At 40.0% G+C, this 21,985-nt stretch overlaps 1 long non-coding RNA gene across 1 annotated transcript in view; it reads right to left on the minus strand.

Moving 5' to 3' along the window:
- Positions 1-18,715: 18,715 nt before the first annotated feature.
- The window catches only part of LOC126397813 (uncharacterized), a 41,094-nt gene continuing 37,824 nt past the window's right edge, over positions 18,716-21,985 (minus strand). The window contains exon 2 of the long non-coding RNA XR_007570716.1: positions 18,716-20,320. This is a non-coding gene — a long non-coding RNA (uncharacterized LOC126397813). The remainder of the gene's footprint in view (positions 20,321-21,985) is intronic.

A 21,985-nucleotide genomic window follows, 5' to 3' on the forward strand; every position in this document is an offset into this window, starting at 1 on the left:
TCTGCCCATCAGATCACCAACCAACACAGTGGGTGGATCGAGCAGCTGCTTCTGTGTTCTCATTGTCTCCACGATGTCTGAGGCTCCACAAGTTAATTCCTTATTGAATAAAATGGATGGTATAATGCGACTGCACATACTATTAAATCAGGAAGTCCTGGGATGTCATGCTCATGTATCTCTAAGTCTCTGAGTCTCTATCAGCATTGTCTATCTGCAGATTACATGCTGTCTGAATCAGAGCTTCCTACTCAGACAAGATGTATCAGAGAAATTACTGGAAACGACTCTGTATGTGTGACCTGGCACAGGACAGCTGCCAAGATGAAGTGACTGAGGGGGCTGGTAAAAATTGCGAGGCAGTAATTTTTTTCCTAAAATAAAATTAATTGATTAATCATGCATTAGCCTCAGAACGGCTACATAACAACCAAACTAAGTAACTGTTCTGTCCGTCTGTCTATCGATCTCCTCCAACAGCGCTATCCATTGTTCTGATACAACAGCTAAGTGATAGTCACATGTATCTTAGCCAATCATTTAGTTGTTTTTGCTATTTTTCTAAACAGAGGGGGCAAAAAAATACAACTGAGGGACCCTTCATGTTGCTGGGCTCGACCTAGAAACCCTATGTGCCCTCATGCCCTAAAATAGTGGTTCCCAACTTATCCAGCCACGGGGTCCAGATTTCTTAGTCATTAGTTCACACAGATTAATAGATGTGGCATCATACTTGCGTTTGGCCATGTTGTCGAGCTAGTTTGCTCTCTCTGTCAAGTAGCTGTCCCGTAATCACTCACTCCACAGCAGGATAGCGCACTTCAAAATAAAAGCTCTGTGCTGAAAATTCACTGTACTTAAAAATAAAATGTTTTTTTTTTTTTTTTACAAACTTGACATGTTTGCAAGTCACCTGTGGTCAGGGTTGGATGTTAACCTTTTCGTCCACCTGGCACTGTGGCTAGTGGATTCCAAAATCTAGATTATCATTGTTTTTTGGTTGATGAGCGAAATAAATTTAGCAACCGCTTGCATATTTTACCAGCATTTGGCTGGTGGATGGTGCTAATTTGGAACCCTACTTGCGGTCCATTCAGAATGGACCTGTGACCCACTTTTAGACCGCAACCCACAAGCTGGGAACCACTGCCCTAAAACACCTATTTGCACCGAGGTTTTCCAAACTTCAGATTATAACATCATGACATTCTTACTTGTTTTTAATGCCACAGGTACGTCCCCTCATGTAAGAGATAGATTGTTTCTAACACACTATAATGTGTTTGTAATGAAATGTAATGACATTTTAAGTGTTTATTATTGTTCTTTTCCACATTCTCCTATGAGGCATCTGTAACTGGTGTATAAACAATGAATTAATGATTGATTGGCAACATACAACATAGCTATGATCATATTCTATGATACATAAATAATCAAATATAAAACAGATGTGTGTTATAAATCATCTATTTTTTAACTGTTTATACACAAAAGAACCTGCAGATAAAATTGAGCTAAATACTCAAATCTGGCATAAATAATCTGTTCTCATTTTGAAATGAGTGTTTTCGGTGCATGGTCCTTGTTTAATAAAGACTAATAACAATAATAATAAGAGACATCTCCGTCTCCCGTCTAAGAGAAGGTACACTTTCACTTGCAAGGCCAAATCAAATCGGTACCTTAAATCCTTTGTCCCAACAGCCATTCGTTTTTTAAACAAGCTGTAGGCAAGCTTGATGGGAATGATGCACCCTTGAATTGTGTTGACTTTGTGTATTTATTTGTATTGTGTCTGGGGTATCTGGATGTATGCATTCTCTGCAATGTGAGATATTGTAAGATTGGGTGTTTTAATTTCTGTTGCAAACCAAATTGCCCTTAGGGGACAATAAAGATTTTCAAATCAAAAATCAAATGTTGAGTTTAAATAGTTCCAAACTCAGTGTCTACTTACTAAATTTTTTTCAAGGACTTTCAGCTGCATCTCATGGCCATTATCAGCAGGTTGAGAGTTATAAAGAAGTATTCATAAAAATACGAGTACTTCATTAAAGTTGCAATACAAATATTTCAGTCCTGACTGATTTGGTGAGACCTGTAGTTACCATGATAACATCAAGTGCAACTTAATACCACAGCAATCATTCTTTGAGTGGCTACTTTCTTATAAATACAACAGAAGAGCAACGAGTGTATCAGTTTATAGTGTAGCCAAACAAACTCACATCGTTTTAATGGAAATGCAGAAAATCACTTTGGTGACAAATACGCTGCGTTTTCTGTGGCTGCTCCACATTGAAAGCTTCCTTGTGTTTAACCAGTTGAGCAATTTTAATGTGAAGCAACAGAAAATGTTCACTTTGCATTAGCAGTAACTGTTATGAATGAGATAAAATGTTGCATGTTGCATTGTGTCCTGTGTTCCTTGTGCATGAGGATGGCAAACCCCGCCACTCACAACTAAAGCTACTACACAGAGGGGTAATTATTGAATGTAAGTGAATTGTATGGTTATTTCAGAAAAAGTGTAGACCAAAAATAGTAAGAAACATGGAGTGTGAGTTCATGAAAATCTTAATATTCATAGCTTTAATCCATGTAGCAAAAATATAGTTAAAAAGTACTTCATAATTCATATTACAATGGCCATATTGTCAGTCAATCATTGTCTGTTTATACACCAGTAATGGATGCTCTTCAGGAAAGACATGTCCTTAAATTTACATTAAACTACTCTTACTTTCATTATTTGTTTCCATGCTGCATGTAAATGCTGAATAGGAGGGGTTAAAACAAACTGTTACCAGGTCCCCAATATGTTTTCCAACCTGCCCAAACATGGAATCCAAGTCTACAAAGCTGAATACTTTCCTGCCTGTCTGTGAAGTGAATCTTCCCCGAGTAAACTTCAAAAGGTTCGGTCATTAATAATTCTGATTTCGGAGCTAGTCCGCTTGATATTTGCAATTCTGATAACCGATGCTTGAACTGCAGGGAAGGACAGAGGGTGGAAATGGGGAGACAGGTTTGGGGGAGGTGGGAGGTGACTACTGCTGCGGTTTTTCCCAAATTATACCTGAAAATGCTGACACCCTCTGGAGCGCTGCAGCCACATGGGAGTTCATCAAATACCCCGACAAATAAATTATTCTCGAACAAATTGGTCTGTGTGTTTTATTGATGCATATTTTATGCACCGTTCTTAATTTATTAACGTTAATCTTCGGCTGGTTTCAGAACACAATGACTTTGGGGGGAATCGGAAATTAGTGGGGGTGCGCTAGTAGGTACAATGCTGATCAGCAACATGGACACAAACTTAGACTTAAAGCAAACACAACAGGCTATTGATATCAGATTAACTAAGAACGCAGCTTTTTCTTATTCAACACTAGGCTAGGATAACATTAAAATCTTAGCTTCATTACCCTAAACTGAAGCAACTTGAACTAAATAATTCACTCTATTATTTATAAAGAAATTATGGCTAGGTCGATTTACATATACTAAACATTGTGCAAAAAAAAAAAGACCAATAACGTTGCTGTCACTGAACGTATCTGCTAGCTTACCACCGCTAAAGAAAAACCCAGATCATAGACAGCAACCTCCAAAGCCATCGGTCTGACTACAATTAGCCTTTGGGCAACAACAACTAATATTTTTAGAGACCCAGTGGATATCCGGGCAAGATTTTCCCTTTAAGTGCCAGTTATTTCAGCTAAACTTGGCAAACAGATATCTGCACATAAATGCAGATAAACTGAACTAAAAAGACAAAAAAAAAAAGCTAATAAAAAGCTAACCCATCGTCAGACAATAGCTGATAGATTGGGAGATTGTAGTTTGGTCAATGCGTTCCACATTTCCATACGGACTGTTTACCTGCCGCTAAAACAATATTGGTCAATACAACTCAGATTACAAATGGAAACCAAAAATCTTGGTTACAGATTCTTAAATACATATGCAGATATCAGCGGCACTGTGGTAAAGTGGTCAGCATTGTCGCCTCACAGCAAGAGGGTTCCTGGTTCAAACCCTGGAGTGGGGGAGCCCCCTCCATTCGGAACTTGCATGTTTTCCCTGTGTTTTCTCCAGGTACTCCGGCTTCCTCCCACAGTCTAAAGACATGCAGGTTAATTGGTGACTCAAATTGGCCATAGGTGTGAATGTGAGCATGAATGGTTGTCTGTCTCTATGTCAGCCTTGTGATAGTCTGGCGACCTATCCAGGTTGTACCTTGTGGGGCGGCAGTGGCTCAGTCCATAGGGACTTGGGTTGGGAACCGGAGGGTCCGCCTGTTCAAGTCCCCGTCCGGACCAAAATATGGAGCGTGGACTGGTGGCTGAAGAGGTGAGTTCCTGGGTACTGCCAAGGTGCCCTTCAGCAAGGCACCGAACCCCCCAACTGCTCGGGGCGCCTCACCAAGGGCAGCCCCCTCACTCTGAGATCTCTCCACTTTGTGCATGTATAGGTCCTGTTTGTGCATGTGTGTGTCTTTCGGATCTGTGTGTAATTGACAAGCAAGAGTGAAAACATTGAATTTCCCCTCAGGGGGATTAATAAAGTAAATAAACTAAACTAAACTAAACCAAACCTTGCCTCTCGCCCAATGTCAGCTGGGATAGGCTCCAGCCCCCCTGCAACCCCCAACAGGACAAGCAGTTATGGAAAATGAATGAATATGCAGATAAGCGATTACATACGTAGACGACACCTTAGTGTATGTGAAACAGATTATTTAAAGTTTATTGTTTCTGCTTGTTTTTTAATATAATTTAGAAACAAAAATTTGACAACATACAATAATATGCTCTGAGACAACATCATTACATTTTTTACATGTTGGTTTGGAGAGTCTATGTATCCCTACTGACTTGAAAAAGTTGTAAACTAGTGGGTGAATACAGCATGTCGTTCCTTTTCAGCAGTTTGCTTACTAGTCAGAACGGCAGCCGTACCATCAAATTTCAGTCCTCAAAGGTGTAGATTTCAGGAGGGACCCAGAGGACACAAACCCCCAAATATTTAGAACTTGTATCTGTCTCCCCCATTAAAAACTTGAAAGTAGCAGAGGACTTTTATTTTGGTGAAATTCAAGACATTTCCCCTATATACTGATGAAGACGAGGCATAATTTGATGCATAAAAAAAATCACCAGAACACAGGAAACTAGGTGTTTGATGCTCCAAATTTTCTGGGGGAGGACCCCAAACCCTGAGTCATATGTGCCCCCTCAAATGTTGAAATGAAACCTATGCCCTTACCCAGCATTACAGCATCATGATACGACTAATTTACATATATTATTTAATAATTGTTTGGCAGATAGTGTGAAATTCATCATTATCATTTGCTCTTTATTGTATATAAATGTATTTATTATTCAATTTTAAGTGAAGGTGCTAAATATTAAACTGAGGGTGCAATGCATACTTTTATAGTGGAGAGCTATAGTGGAGAAATACACATTCATTTCAAGCAAAGAGGAAACTGCAGTTTTATTTTAAGGTCCATGCTACAAAGACCATGCTCTACATTCTGCGAAGACGTGACAACCATCGTTCCTAGAAGTGTCAGTGGGGTGATAAACATATAAGGACTGTGGCAAAGTCAAAACACACGTGCACAACATGGCCTCCATTCAACATACAGATTTTAAAAGAGGCAGAGTAAAGTGGTTCACCACATTAAATTGAGAATATGCACACTGACTTCCTTCTGAAGCGTTCATGATGCAATTTCCTATACTGTTGTGCAATTTAAATTTTAAAGTGTGAGTGTGTAGTATCTTAAAGCTATAGAGATAGGTGGCAGTCAGTGTGTTTAAGTCCCCAGAAAACCGCTTGTTCTGATTTTAAATGTCTGAAATGTTTTCTGCATTTCAAACCCCTATCAGCTGTGAAACCGGTGTCAGAAAGCAGCTCTGAGTGATGTTAGTTTGCTTAACCAACATTCACACACCCTTACCGGCTGACTCATTCCCAGGGAGAGACCCAGGAGGGGGCAAAGAGCAACAGTGACACCCACTTACACCAACTCAGCAGGTAAACAGACAAGCGAAATGTGCCATCCTCTCACGGGCCGTTATGCTAACCCTTAACAACACACTCTACTATAAACATTCAGGCGAGCGAAATGATTCACTGCCTGCAACCTGATCACTCTGCCTTTCCTCTTTCTCATGGCCCTGTCTAAATGTCAGCATCTGTGTAAACGCTAAGGCAGTTCACTTGTTGGTTCCCTGCTGTTAGCGTGGAAAGTGCAGAGAATCACTCTCAGTGCGTCCTCTTGGATCAGCTGCTACTGCCTCTGATGTTAATTATTGTCTAGAGATAATAATGTGTGTCATATTCAAAGTTTGTGGTTTTTGTGGAGATAGCAGTTGATATTTCAGTGTACATTTCTGGTATGTGAACTGCTGCTTAATTGAGTCAATGTGATCATTTTCCCCTACAGTGCAAGTCACAAGTTCTTTGAGGTTATGGAGCGAAGCAGTGAGTGGATACACACTTTGCTAAGCAGAACTGAGACTCCGGCTGACCAGGGGAGGCCCCACTGCAGACACTATGTTTTCTAAATGGCACCTTTATAAATGCAGCTCTAGTTTTCACAGCCAGTACATATGCATAAAGAGAGCGCCAACTTCCCCTAACAGTGACTCAGAGTGAAGATGCTGAACAAAATAGATTAAGCAAAACTGAATTTTTCAATACCGATATGGCTGTACATTTTCCACAGACATTAACGGCAGTGTCTTCAGTTTTCTCTGGAATCAAAAAAGAAGTGCGATGTTTGAAGTTTGATGTGGCAGCTGTAGTGTGAGAATAAAGTGACTTTCACTGTGTGATGGTGTGAAATGAGTTGGACATCTTGTCAGAATGCAACCAGTGTCAGTTTTTGATAAACAAAAACATACATGCATCTTACGAGTCAGAATCAGGTGAACAGAATAGTCATTTATAGGCAAGTCAGTCAATGTGCATCTCTGCAAACTATAAATATATTACATTTGCGTATTTTGTACATGTCATATCAACAAGATGTAATATAAGAGATGACTTGGAGGGGATGGTGGATGGTGCGACACCTAGGCGAGACCCCTGTCAATTTGCAGAACACTAAGATTAACAAACAACAAAACCTGTGGTGATTTAACGAACCATTGAGGTTTTTCCAGCAGCTTTTTATCCCCCCAAACGTGGCATTTTTTTAAGCGACCTGTCTCTGTTTTATCTGATGAGATAATGCCACGAAAGATAGTTGTTTATTAACTAAATGTAAATGGTAGATGGCATGTCACTGAGACACCTGCCAAGCTGCCAAGTTTGAGACCAACAAACAGCAAAACTGGTTGTGATTTAGTGAGTCATTGCGGTGTTTCCAGCGGCTTTAGGCACCAAATGTGGGTGTTTTTTAGCCAACTGTTTTTCCACTGTCAATAGTGACACAGAGAGCATGTGTTTACAATGTATAGTCATACAGGGGTTTGTATGATATCCTTTGAAAATGCGCCCACAGCAGCTTGTTTAATAACGTACGAATTATCACCCCACAAATTATGTTGACGTACTTAACGTTAAGTTACAGAGGTTAGGTTTAGGCAAGCTAAGTCACTGGTTAGGTGAAGGAAAAGAAACATGGTGACGAGGTATCTTAAAAAGACTCCAAGTTCCAAACATCTGTCTCCTGGGCTAAGTCCTGTGTTTTGTTGCCCGTCTGGCACCCCAACTTGCCTCCTCAGAAGGGCCAGGTCCTTCTTTATTCTTTACTCCTGTCAGTGTGTTCCCAGATATGTGGGTTATACACAAATAACTGCTCATAATTAACAGGATATGTACGAATTTAGGTGTATTACTTGTAAACAGTGCACGAGAAAAGGCTGAACTGAGACATCACTTCCTATTGCCACGCAAAGCGGTTGTTTTTAACCGAGACATCACTATATTCCCAGCTTGGATTGTGCCCCCAATACTGGGTAACCATCTGTTTACCACAACCTTGTTAAAATGTAAAGTTTCAGCCTATCTGCTATATAATAAATGCAAATGTAACGTATCTGTAGTTTGCAGATAGTACAACATGTCAACATTTTTTCAGGCGATCGGGTTGTAGAGGGGATATCTCGAATTTCCTCAAGTGTCTTAAGTAAGTCTCTACCTTGCCTTTCTGACCACTGAGTCAGTATGCAGCACCCAGATCAGGCCCTCAGTGATGTGAACACCAAGGTCCTTGAAGCAGTCCACCCTCTCCACTGATTAGTTCCTTCTCTGCTTCTTCCAAAGGTCCACTATCAGCTCCTTAGTCTTGCTGACGAAGAGTCAGTATTAGAGTTAATACTGTTTACAACTAAATACCACATACAGTACATAGTTATTTGTTCTTTGTATGAGAGTATTTGTACACTGTATTGCTATACTTCAGTAAAAGATCTGAGTACTTCTTTCCCCGCTGAGGGTTTATCTGCAGCAGACTGACAGTTATTTTGGGGTTTATAGTCTACTCTTTTATCTTCTTTGTCAGCACTGATATAATCACGTGCAAATCAAGCCAAATCTTCATCCTATGTGGGACTCTGCCATGTTTTTGCTCTTAGCACTAAAGCATGTGCTGATGGAAAAACACATATTACAAACGTCAGGAGTCTGGTGGAAAGTCTTATTTAAATGTATGATAGCCAACAGAGTCACACTGTTCATATAGCGCTGACTGACTGACAGTGTTCTGGGAAACATTCCAATCACGGCTCCGTCATACATCCACATTAAAATGCAACACAAGCGAAAAGCTCAGCAGTCACGGCCGTGACAGAGCCTGTATTTCAACGCCAGAAATGAGCAGGGCTCACTAACAGAATCTTTTGATATAGTGCGTTGGAACTGCAGAGCGGTTTAAGTCTATACAACGTGTGACAGCTCTGTATACTGTGGCTGGTTCAGCAGTATAGGGTGCGCTCGCTGCATTAAATTCACTTTCAGTTGTATCATCGTTATTTGTGACTGCGAGCCAAGCCTTTGATTAAAGACCGCTGTTTAAATTTACGTTGGAACTTTATAGCCTTTTACTGTGCCTTACGGTACAGAATGTTATTTTAAGAAATCTTTTTAACCCAAACAAAGTGATGGGTTTAAATGAAATAAAAGTGCCTGGCTGGGTATGGAGATCGGTGGAGCATGATTCCTGGAAAGTGCTTTCCCATGTGTGGGCGGGCAGATCAGTTGGACAGGAGCAAGTAGCAGCCTGTGCTGGTGTTTGACTTAGCAGAGGGCATACTTTTGAACACACTCCTGCCAAGTTACAGGCACTCAAAGACCTCCCACAGCCGTCTGACTATGTTTTTTAACACCGAGCCTGGGAACACAGGGTTAGCCACTCACCTGCAGCATGTCTGGACACTTTTTAATCTACAGACTCTATGCTCCAGGGAGTTATGGGAAGTATTGTACCTGTGAGATCTGAGCAAAATGGAAAAAAAAGAAAGATAAATGAGATAATGTACAGTGAGGGCCGCTGTATAATATTACTTGATGGGGAGATAAGAAAACGCAGTTGCATACAAACATAAAGGTGCACGTGTACATGCACATTAGTGTAGTCAACATGGACCAGATCCTTAAGATAAAGGGATTAAATGACTGGCCGTCTGAGCAGTTATTTTAATTGAAGATTTGCTGATGAAGGCATACTAATGCTTAATGGGCCTTTTCTATTTTTATCTCGCCACACCCTCACTGACCTTTAGTAGTAAAAATACTGGGCCACATAGTCACAGCAAACTGTATTACTGGCATTAATACCATTAAATACGTGAGTTTTATCCTCTGAAATCTGATCTATAAAGCCATATGTAATGGAAAATACTGATATGTGGTTGCTCTTTAAAGTCAGAATGCAGTGGATCACAAGCTAAACTTATGCAGCGTTTTTGCATGCAGTTTGACAAAAGCATTACAAGAATCAACTGTGTGACAGAATATTTTGCCTATGCATGAGCTGTATTTGCATTTTTACAGTAAACGTGCACAAGAAAAGTAAAGTACTGCTTTGTTTTGCCTCTGTGTTCATGCATGTGCATTTTGCAAGCTGCAGGTCAACTGCAGGTCTCAGTATCAGAGGTGGCACCGGGTGCTGTCATGGGTTCACAGAGTGCAAATTTGTGAATGAAGTTCCTTCCATTTATGGTGTTGGTGAGGTTGCGAAGACAAGAGGAACTTAACATGATACTTCGATGGTTTCCTCTCCTCAGTTTCAGCTGTTGTGTTTCCTTGTCAATGAATTGTAAAACCACTGAGTTCACATCAGTACAGGTTGTATTTACTGCAGTCATGGTTCAGCTGCTCATTGTGATAAAGTAAACTAATGTTTCATAAATGTCAATACTGACATATTTGTGCTTCAATTAAGCTGTTGCCTTGCAGTCTGGAATATCAACACAGTGTTTATCTTTCATAGTTCCTCTTGGTGATGATTCATAAAGTTTTTGTCACGCTGGAAACTATCCTGTTAACAAATATATCTTTACTTTTCTAACTCTTCAGACAGTAGAAGGGTGCCGCCCTCAAAGCTGTGATCACGACCGTTTTTCACCATTTCCTGATTAATTTAAAAACTAGCATCATCAGCGGGTGAATCATGGTTTCAGGTAGTTTGTGCCTCTCATGTAATCATTGTTTTACATTTGAGTCAGAGAGTCAACTTTTCTTTTCAAGGTTCAGTTAATACAAAACCCTGCAGGTTATTTGACAACACTTTGCAGAGAACTCAGACTCGTTCCATCCAACTGGAAAATTTTCCAACCCATTTCCAACGTTGTAACTTGTTTAGCCAACAAAGTCATGTATTCATCTCCTTGCTCATCATTTTGTACAGTTAATTTTACAATCAGGTATCTACATCAGTCTTATTTTGTTACACATTAGAAATCACTGGGTTAAAAATTGATAGGTTAACCCATTTCCTAGTTGGTTTTGTACCAATGCATACTGGGTAAAATTAACCCAGAATCGCATTGCTGTTATAGTGGGGCACTTTTAAACCAGTGTGTTTTAGTGTGTCAGCCAAAATAACTATTCAATAGCAAACGGAAATACAAAAATAAAACTAAAGCCCTATTTGTGTAAGATTATTAATACATGGCGACCTTGTGTGATTTATAATTTACCTCCCATGTCTGTTTTGTGTGCCGCATTCACACGGAATAAGCGAGTCTGTATTTAGCTCAAATTTACGACATTACGATGTGCCCAGTCATTTGTAACTCTGCTCTACACAGCACAGAAACACACCACAGCACTACTAGCAGTGATGTACAGTGTTAACCTCCTATCTTCTTTTAAATCAGTGTTAGGAAAGCAGAACCGATTCTGTCTGTTTATCACACTATCCATTCTGTCATCTCGTCGACTCCATGCTGTGTAGCGAGATGAGCTTCCTGCACCCAAAATGCTGTCAGAACTTTCAGATTCATAATTGCCAACACAGTCTCCGTAACTCTTGACCAGGAAAGAGGCAGAAACAAGGAACAGAGAAAACAGAAAAACCTGAATATGACCCAAAATCATTGAGATGCTGGTTCACACAGAACTAATATTAAAACATGACCTCTGTGTTTGGCGAGATGTGGTAGGTTATTTGCAGTGGAATTTTTACTTGACAAATTACGAACATGGAAGATTTGCATGGGATTCCAATCACAGACAGCCTCTGCAATTATTATATTTTCCCACAGGTCCCAAGGTGAAACTATTCATTCATTCACTTTCTGCAACCGCTTATCCTGTTTGGGGTCGCAGGGGGGGCTGGAGCCTATCCCAACTGGGCAAGAGGCAAACTTCTCACAGAAGGGCTCCCCCAACCCAGGCTTTGACCCAGGAACCAGCTTGCTGTGAAGTGACAATGCTAACCACTGCACCACCTTATTTGCAACTTTTTATTTCTAAGTAACTAGTGCCATAACATTACAACTGGCTAAATAAACTGGTTAAAACACCGAACTTTGCATTAAAAAAAAAAAGTAGAAACTCTCCAGTAGAGATAATACAAAAAACACTAAAACTGGGTCAAAATAACCCAATGTGATAGTGGTTTTTATACCCATGATTACTGGGTCAACGTTACCAGTACTTGGTAACAAGACTGACCCAAATTGGGTTAAAATTGACCTAGTATTTTTTAAGTGTGTATGAAATTGTCAGTTTTTCTCGCACTGTACAGAATAAGAGAATCTGCAAACACTTTTAATTCCAAAGTTTAAATGTGGACACAAGACGCTTCCCACTTCACTGAAAAGTCTATTGGTTTCAAGTTGCATATTGAATCACAGTTGGCTAGCTGAGAGGTCAAAAATCATGATCACATTTACTCATGGTAAACTCAGATTAAAGGAAGGAGGAATGTAAAACCTGATTTTTGTTCAAAGTCCAGTATTCAAAATATTGTTCCTTCCAGCTGGATGAAACAATATCTAAGAATGACAACATGAGAGGCACAGGCTGAGGCTAAAGGTTTTTTCAGAGGTAGCATTAGTGACGACAGTGGTGCCCGCGCTGGATTTGAATGCAGGTGAGAAGTCACACCTGATTTCTGCAGAATGCACTCTGTAGCCGGGATGGAGGCTGGAGAGGTGTGAATGAGACCGCATGTTTCTCACCTCCCGGTGTAAAACGCAAACAATGCCGCCGCTGCCCAGTCAGAGTGAGGGATTTAGCAAGTGGCAGATTGTTGAATGGGAGCGAGCAGACCACTGGCGCTGGTGAACAAACAGAGCAGCCACATCAAAAGGCGGAGGGCGTGAACTGAGGCTGGACCATTGACGATGAGGTCAGACAGTCGGGACATTTCCCTATGCTGAAAAGCTCTGGATGATGATGATGATACTAAATGAACTTTTTAATGCAAATCAGCCTTTAATTATTTATTTTAACAGAATGTTTTATGGAATATTTATTAATCATCAGCTGGTGAGTGATGTGCACTGATTTAATATGAGGCTAAATGAAGATCAAGATTGCCTGACAAATTAATTTAGTGGATCACATCACTGACTTTAAATGTAATTTATATTTAAGGGTTTACTGTATGGAATTTTCCCATACAACAATGTATAGACTCATACAGAAGTAATCCTTCTCAACCTAGAAATGTGTGGCAGTGTATTTTTCTGCAGAGACTTTGCCTTCTGCCTCTATTTTCTTAATTTCTTCTTCTTTTATTGTGTTCAGGACTTTAATGGGCTGCGACCTCTGGGCAGTGGAGTGTAGCCCCCAGCTAATAACAATGGGCAGGTGAGGTTTGGACCGTATAAAAAGGTAGTGGCAGCACACATCCAAGAGGAAGCTATGGAAATTGTTGACACAGCACTGAAACTTTTGTACAAATTAAACAAATGTGTTGATTATCCCCCCTTTCCAACAAAACTGGTGTGCGTTTTAAACACAGGTAAATCAGCTAAAAATAGGTTGTAGACCCCTTTCCCATTGCCAGCAGACCAGAGTATGCCTTTCTGTGTGTGGGTTTTTTTTGTTTTTGTTTTTTTGTGTGTGTGTGTCACATTAAAAAGCCAGATGTTCATGGGTGTTAGCGGTTTTTGTGCAGTGAAAAACAGGCTTAAATGATCTTTAGAGGTGCTGGTAGGTCATTTTTTTTTACCTTTGAACAGAGCCAAGCTAGCTGATTCTCCCTGTTTCCAGTCTTTATGCTAAGCTAATAAGATGCTTGCCATAGCTTCTAATTTAATGTACCGGCATGCCACTTTTGATCCTCTCATTAAACTCTTGGTATGAACTCAAATAAACATATTTCCCAAAATGTCTAACTCTCAGTTTTAATGATGAATATAATACCTTTTGTTTCTCTCTCCTCTAACCTCCACTGTCTTTGTCTTTCACTTCACCTTGCTCTCTTTTGTGAGCCAGTAAAAACAAAGAGTGAGATGTGAAGCTCAGTTAAATTGACATTTAAACAGGTTAACTGGGCTGTAAAGAATCGCAGCACGTTGTGAGCACATGAGACGACTCCACAGGAACTCATCATAAACTTCACTTTGTTAAGCAACAGAAACTATTCTGTTTCAGATCTAGAAGTCCCTCAACACCTGGTATCAAATCGTCTGTATAAATTACTTCTATGTATTTATGACTAAATATTCAATAATCTAAGTTAAAGTTCAGACAAAAAAATCTTAAAGTTTCATGTTTCCACTCACAAACTCAGTCAATCTACTTTACCAGGAATGTTTCTAAACTCTGATTTGAGCCTTGAAATAAATGACATCACAAGTCCAGCCTCAAAATGCTATTTTCTCAAGCCCTTATAGGAACTCTTTCCGACATGACCTGACATAGGTTTCTGTATGATAACATAAACCCACATACTGCTGTGGACGCCATGTTTTTTGGTTTCAAAAGTCACACAATAAGACAAACAAACTAAACGATCGAAGTGTCAGTAGACCAACAAAATTACTGTTTCTTTTAATGGCGTCTGGTGCCTTAAAAGAGAGCAAAGATAGCAACTTTAGCTCCCTGTTGGAAGGGCTGTCTGACAGCAAGGTGAAGCAGTAAAATCCAAATACAGTATACACTAAAACTGATGTTGACTTTTTTGGAGGTCCTCTTTTTAGGAGGCGAAATAACATTCTGCTGCTGCCCTCGTCCAAAGCCACCAGACTCCTTGACAGAAACAATAAATTTATTCACAGAACACAAGGTTAAGTTAAGGTTAAGTTAAAGCTGCCTCTGATCGGTTACTTAGTTTGTGCTGTTGTGTGACTTCAGGATCCAAACTAATGTGGTGCCCACAGCAGCTTCAGCTTCTGTGCCCCAGTACTCCTGTCTGCTTCTCCAAATTCAACTGCCATCAGCTTGAGGTAACACACTGAATATTGATGTCTTAATACAGTAAAAATGCAGTAGTAAGTTGATGTGTATTCCGCCTGGTTAAATATTGGTTTAATAGCATCATGTCCTACCTCCAAGCTAACTCCTTACACTGAGGGGATGTGGGAGGGATCATTGCTTTTACCTACGTCATGGCTTCTTGACAACGGCTGAGAAGGAGTTTCAATTTTAAAAACACAGAAAAGAATGCAGATAGTTCCGCCCTTTAGAATCAGTGAGAAAACAGACAAATATGGACATTTCTCATGTGAAATAACCACAAGTGTTGAAACTTGGGAGGAAAACACTGTGTTAAAGTAGCACTCCATCTCTTCTAGTGAGAAGTTAAATGAGAAAATGGCCTTTTGGGGGGTTTTAAACTACGAAACAAGTTTATTACAAATTTCAGGAAGGTGATTTTCCTTATTTGATGTATTTCACTTCACCTAGTACGTGTTATAAATGATTAAAATAAAATTATAACGGGATCAACAGCAGACACTAACTAGACTTCTTGGGTCATAGAAAAATCCCTGAAATATACACCGCTGTACAGAGATGAATGATGAGTGCACTGGTTGTGTGTACACATGCCAAGTGTGTGTTTGTGTGAGTTAAACGGTCCTGTATGATGAGGTGGCACAGTGGTGGGAAACTCAGTCATCCTTCACCAATCTGGGAGTGAGGGTTTATGCAATTTTGTTTTGTTTCCTGGTTGCTGGGTGGGCATCCCCGGTTCATTCATTACCTGAAGTCATGTAGTAATTCTGTGTGGGAGGTGAAGTGCGACAGTGCATTCCTGTATATCAGTAAAAAAGGGAGTGGGAGTTGACAGAGGGTTATTTCAATGAGGTTTGTGTTTGTTTAACCCCCACGCTTCTCTTCCAGACATAATCTCGGCTTCACATGAAAGCGAGCGAAAGAGAAAATCAGACGGCTTGACCTGGCACACTTGTAACACAGTTGTCTTATGAGTGTTTCAATGTGCAGGAAGGGTAAAAGAGACAAAAAGTGACGTGGCAGAAGGATATCCAGTCCAGTGAGCATGACTAACCGCTCATCTGACCACATCCAAAGGTTCCTGCTGGGCTGACAGAAGTGAGAGGGATGCAGTGTGAAGTCCATCACATGAACTAACAGTTGCTCTGTGGTCAGACCTGCAGACTGAACTGGAGGTGTCAGAAAGTCAAATGATTACTCAGCCGCTCTTTAGCAAGGCGCTTTAGCTGCCGCCAGAATACTGTGCTTGTGTGTACAAAGGTACTGTTACACATTTTGGGAAATACTCTTGCTCACTTTCTTGACAAGGTTTACAAAAGAAGGTCAATATGACTCTGCACGGTAAATATCAAGCTACAGCCAGGAGATGGTTAGCTTAGCTTAGCATGAATACTAGAAACAGAGGGAAACAGCTCTCCTGGCTCTGTCCAAAATTAACAAAATCTGTTAGAATCTCTAAAGCTCAGTAATTAACTTGTTATAATATCATGTTTGAAATCTGTACATAAACAAAAGTGTGACAACAAAAGCTTTTACTGGACTATTTCTTGGCCTTGAGCAGTAACTTCCTGGAGTCTGCTGGTTGCATGGCACAGGCTCCAAGCCAAGAAATAGTCCGGTGCATATTACGTGAACACTACATACAGTTTACAAATAACGTGTAATGTGTTGATTAGTAAATTTTAGAGGTGCCGGTCAGCGGATTTTGTGACCTTTGGACAGTCAGTCAGGTCTTTATGCTAAGCTAAGCTAAGCTAAGCTAAGCTAAGCTAAGCTAAGCGGCTCATCTTAACAAAGATACCTCTCTGGCTGTATAAAATAATGGACGTATCTAACGTGCCGTCACCAACTGGTTTGTGGAATCCTGTTTTGAAGCCTCGAGTTTGAAATTTTGCCCATAGCCATTTTGTTTTTATGGAGCCATAGGTATTTGGACGAGAGGGTGGAGCTGTGGAGGAACGAGGGGTGGATCTGACTCGTAGACTGTAGCGACGCCTGTAGAAGTGGAACTGCCCACCCAAAAAACAAAACAAAAGAAATGTATCCCCCTTACAGCTGTTTTGACAGGGAAATTTAGCTATAGAGACCAAAACTGTTTTTTGTACCAGTAAGTACCAGTAAAGTTGGACATTTAACATGGGGGTCTATGAGGAGTGAGTAGAGATCAGTCAGTACAGTTTCAAGGTGGGCACCCTACATGAGTGTCACCAATTTAGTATCTGACAAAATATTTCCCCTTCTGTTCCTGAGATATGACATTGAGTAATGTTGAGAAAAGTGCATTATGATGTCACAGTGAAGCTGACCTTTGACCTTTTGGATATAAAATGCCATCACTTCATTTTTTTTATTGTATTAGACATTTGAATTAAGTTTTGTTGTAAATAACATATGAATTCTTGAGTTATGGCCAAAAACACATTTTATGAGGTCACACTGACCTTGACCTTTGACCTTCAACCACAAAATTCTAATCAGTTTATTCTTCAGTCCAAGAGGACTTTTCTGTTAAATTTAAAGAGTTTCCCCTTAAGTCTTCTTGAGATTCATGAGAATGAGACAGATGAAAGGTCACATTGACCTTTGTCCATTGAAATCCTATCAGTTCATCTTTGAGTCCAAGTGGACGTTTGTGCCAAATTAAAAGAAATTCCCCTCAACATGTTATTGAGATATTGCCTTCACAAGAATGAAACAGATAAGGTTGCACAGACCTTGACCTAGGACCACATAAATATAATCAGATCAGAGTCCAAGTCAATCTTTGTCCCACATTTAAAGAAATTCCCTCAAGCTGTCCTTGAGACATTGCATTCAAGAGAATGAGATGGATGCAAAGTCACAGCAACCTTGACCTTTGACCACCAAAATCGAATCAGTTCATCATTAAGTCCAAGTAGACATTTGTGCCAAATTTAAAGAATTTCCGCTGAGGTGTTCTTGAGATATTGCACTCACAAGGATGGGACGGACAGACAACCCAAAAACATAATGCCTCTGGCTGCGGCTATTGCTAGCTTGGAGGCATAAAAATGCAAAAAAAAAATCTTAAAAACAAAGTCAGAAAGGACAAGAAACACAAGCTGGTAAACAATCAGGCAAGTAATAAACAAGTCAACAGTTTAGCCAGATTATTTTTCTCTCTGTTTAAAAGTAAAACTGAAAGAGAGAACCGGTTATGAAGGTAATAGCCATTCACTGTACTGGAAAACTTTGTCAGCACAACTGTGACAAATATGCAACAGTCTGTAAACTCTGAAGAGCGTTTAAACGCTTTGCTTGCTTTTACTTTTGTGGTTTTATTCTAATGGTCAGACAAGATGAGTATCTATGTTTTTTTCTTACAGTGTATTTAGACCGTGTTGAGCCTTTATCTCTGGGGTTTGTTTAAAAGCTGTCTCATTTGGTTTCTTACTACCTCAGACTTCTTTTTAATAATGTCGCTGCTTTCCCAGATCCCAGAAATGACTCTGGTGAGTAAAATATTACCAAGAAAAACAACTGCCAAAGCTCTGACAATAAGATCTGAGTTATAATAAAGCATGAAACAAGAACTGCGATGACTGGAAATTCTGCAGGACAACACCCTCAGAAAGCAAAACCTGTGTTGTGGTTAAGATTTCATAATAAGTGCACATACAGTGTCTTGTGTGCATAATTGACCCTTGTCAGGAGTGTGAGGAGCTCATGTACAGATTAAACGCTTTCACTCTCTGCAGCTGTAAACAGGAGGCAGCGATGCAGAACAGCCTGGACCAGCTTCAGTGTAATGAGTACGCTTCACCCGCTTGTTGGACTCTAAGAAGAAACACACGCTCAGTAAACATCTGCCAGAGTGAGAGATTTATTCAGACAAGTGTGCAGCTTTTTCAAAACATACAACAGTGTTAAGTGCCAGAACAGACATACAACAACACGAGCGCTGAATACACAAGGAAAAATGTATGTGGTTTTATAAACTATTGCGAAACAAATTCCATTCCTCTTTCACCTCGCTGTGGTTAGACTTCATTTACACTATAACACGAATTCTCAATGTATTCTGGCACTGAATCCTCATGACCTCAGCAATTATAAATTTGTCAAGCTGGGAAAATTTGAGCAGACTTCTCTCTTTCTTTTTTAAGAGCATGAAGATGGACACCTTCAAACATATTAACTCTGCAACAGAAAAGGTCTGCACGTGCCTATACTGGTATTTTTGCCTATTGTGATGTCATTTCTTGGAGTATCTTCAAAATATATTCTTAAAAGGTTATGTAAGTCAATAAACCATAACTATTGATAAAAGTATTAAAATTGTGTCAAAAAAAATAAAATAAAATCCAACATTTTTTTCACCTGATTTTACAGAATAAACACACAAAACATGTTGATCCAAAAGAGTTTCTACATGTCAAACATAAACAAAATATTTCTTAACACTCCGCAAGTTATTTGAAATATGTACATTATTGATTTTTTGAGATATGCTCATTTTTATAAGCAGAGTGCAAAGGCGTTAGAGTAAATTGTCTATTTATTTCTCTTGCCTGACGTGCAGTTTTGCACCATACTTAACATAGTGTAATGACATCATCATTAGCATACAACATGATGACCTTGGAAGACAGAAGTCTTAGCTTTCTGCTGCGAAAAGAAAGGATGTTCTGGCTATTATGTTTTTTATTTTAGATCATGTGGCAATTATAGGGAAATACCGGCATAAATGTGGTGAAATACTGCGTTTGCACCACACGTACGGTAAGGTTATGTAAGGTAACAACACGATGACAGAGAAAACAGACGCCTTAGCTTTCGGTTTCAAAAAGAATGAATACTCTTGCAATTATAGCTCTTATTTTAGAGCGATAAAAAGGATCATGCATACAATGAAAGGGTTATATTAAACAAATATCAACATCAGTCCCCTTCAACTCTTTCTGAATTTCAAGTGAGTCAATGTGACGTCATGATCATTTACAAACTGCAGTGTTTAATACAGAGAAGACCCTTGTTGACTCCTGAACTCTGCACAGAAAAATTGCTCACTCACTATCAAGGCAACAACTCAAAAACATTAAACTCTTCGGATAAATGAAAAGCCCTGACAAGAGAACGCACTGCACATGAAAGTAATCAGCACTGTCCCTTTAAGCGGACCAGCACGGCAGTTGTAACATTAGGTACTTCCCAACCACAATGTAGATCACCACAGGGGCCCATTCAGGGTGTATCTGTGTCCTCTCAATGAAAGGGGGAAGTAGATAGTATTAAAAACCATGCTGTGTGTGTGTATGTGTATGTGTCATTAAGACGCAGTGAAACCGAATCCAACACTGACTGCTTCCACCTTTGCATCCTTCCCATTCAGATCAGTATCTCCAGTCATCTTAAGCACAGCAGCTGCGAGTAAAAACCTGGGACTGCATGAGGGTCTGCAACACCACCCACCCTGCAAAACAGAGAGAGACAGGAGATGTTCATGTACTGATATGACTCTTTGTGAGCTGACTTTCGTTTCATAATGCAAGTAAAAGTTTCAGCTCTGCAAATGAGCCACCCCTTTCATTATGAGTTGTGGGAGTGTTGGTTGTAAATTTTCTGTGAAATAAAAATGAAAAAGAAATCTTCATCTTCAGCGTAAAACACAAATTTACATAACAGTTGGTGTCTGATCAACATGTTAAGAGTAAGAAAAGATATATAAAGAAAGTGGAATTACCACCTCACACTTTTATGCCTCTGCCAACCAGTCAGGTTGCAGTTTACAGTCATGTCTGTCTAGACTCATATGAAGCTACGACAAGAGACTTCTTCCCCAGCAGCACGGTTAGCACAGAAGATCTATGCCATCGGCACAGTTTCAAGGTAAACACCCAAGATTAGTCTCACCAGTTCAGTATCTAACCAAATGTCTCCCTTCTGGTCTAAGATATGATGTTGAATAATGTCCAAGAAAGTGTTTTATGCAGAACAATGTGATGTCACAGTGACAGTTAGTCATTTGTGTGAAATTTTGTCATAATTAGCATATGATTTTTTTTAGTAATGGCCCAAAACATGTTTCATGAGGTCACAGTGACCTTTGTCCACCAAATTCTGATCAGTTCAACCTTGAGTCAAGTTTCATTTGTTCCAAATTTAAGGAAATCCCTTTTAGGCGCTCTTGAAATGCCCCATTCACCAAAATGAGAGGGAGGGACAGGCAACCTGAAAACACCATGCCTTTAGCCACGGCTTAAAAAGACTAAACAAAAGGACAAAAACAAATTAAGCATCACGATAGTTGATGCAGGATGTGGAAGTCCCCCCACCCCTAGCTGTGCCCCCACCACAGTCTCTCCCTCTCTACCTCAGAGTCCTGACACAGCTCAAAAGTCAAAATGCTTTTTGATGTCATTCTTTAAGCCCACTCTTCTATACCCATGGCAGTTTTGTGCATTGTGCTCCCTGTTATGGCTGAGCATATTGCTTGTCTAATCCCGAGAGAATATTGAGAGTGTAGCCATCAGTGCTAGGTGTAACTTTATTTCCATTTGTTGCAGTAAATGGTTAAATCTATGACAAAAGTGTTCCTGACTGAACCATCTTGTATGGTTTTCAGCTGGTCGAAGTACATTCTCATGTAGCTCTGAATAAAGTCTGTTTTTTTAGGTAAATATTCCTAATAAGCTGGTGACCCAGCAGTTTGTTCCAGCTCATCATTTCAGCGGTATAATGAGTTGTACACTCAAACCCGAGACTCTGTGGTAAAAGTCTTGTCTGTCTTTCTCAACACATTTCCCCAAAATTCAGCCTGACATCTCTGTTATGTCCCAGAGTTTTGCAGACTCAGACAAACTGCTGAATTTGGTTGGATCTCAGCCCACTTTAGCCGGCTCACAGGCTGTAAACCACATGACAGTGCAGAGTAGCGTCTGGTTGTAAAGCCATGGGCAACATTTCATGACCTCCTGTCCTCAGATAGTACCTATCTAACCTCAAACACAGCTGTAAGACCTAATATATATTTAGATTGCTTCTCCCCAATTTCTCTTCAAGAACTGACCGCAGTGATTTCTTCATCTAAATCATCAACGTGTCTCTTAGACCCCATCCCAACTAGACTACTTAAGGA

Source organism: Epinephelus moara, chromosome 11, assembly GCF_006386435.1.
Source record: "Epinephelus moara isolate mb chromosome 11, YSFRI_EMoa_1.0, whole genome shotgun sequence".
Classification (NCBI taxonomy): Eukaryota; Metazoa; Chordata; class Actinopteri; order Perciformes; family Serranidae; genus Epinephelus; species Epinephelus moara.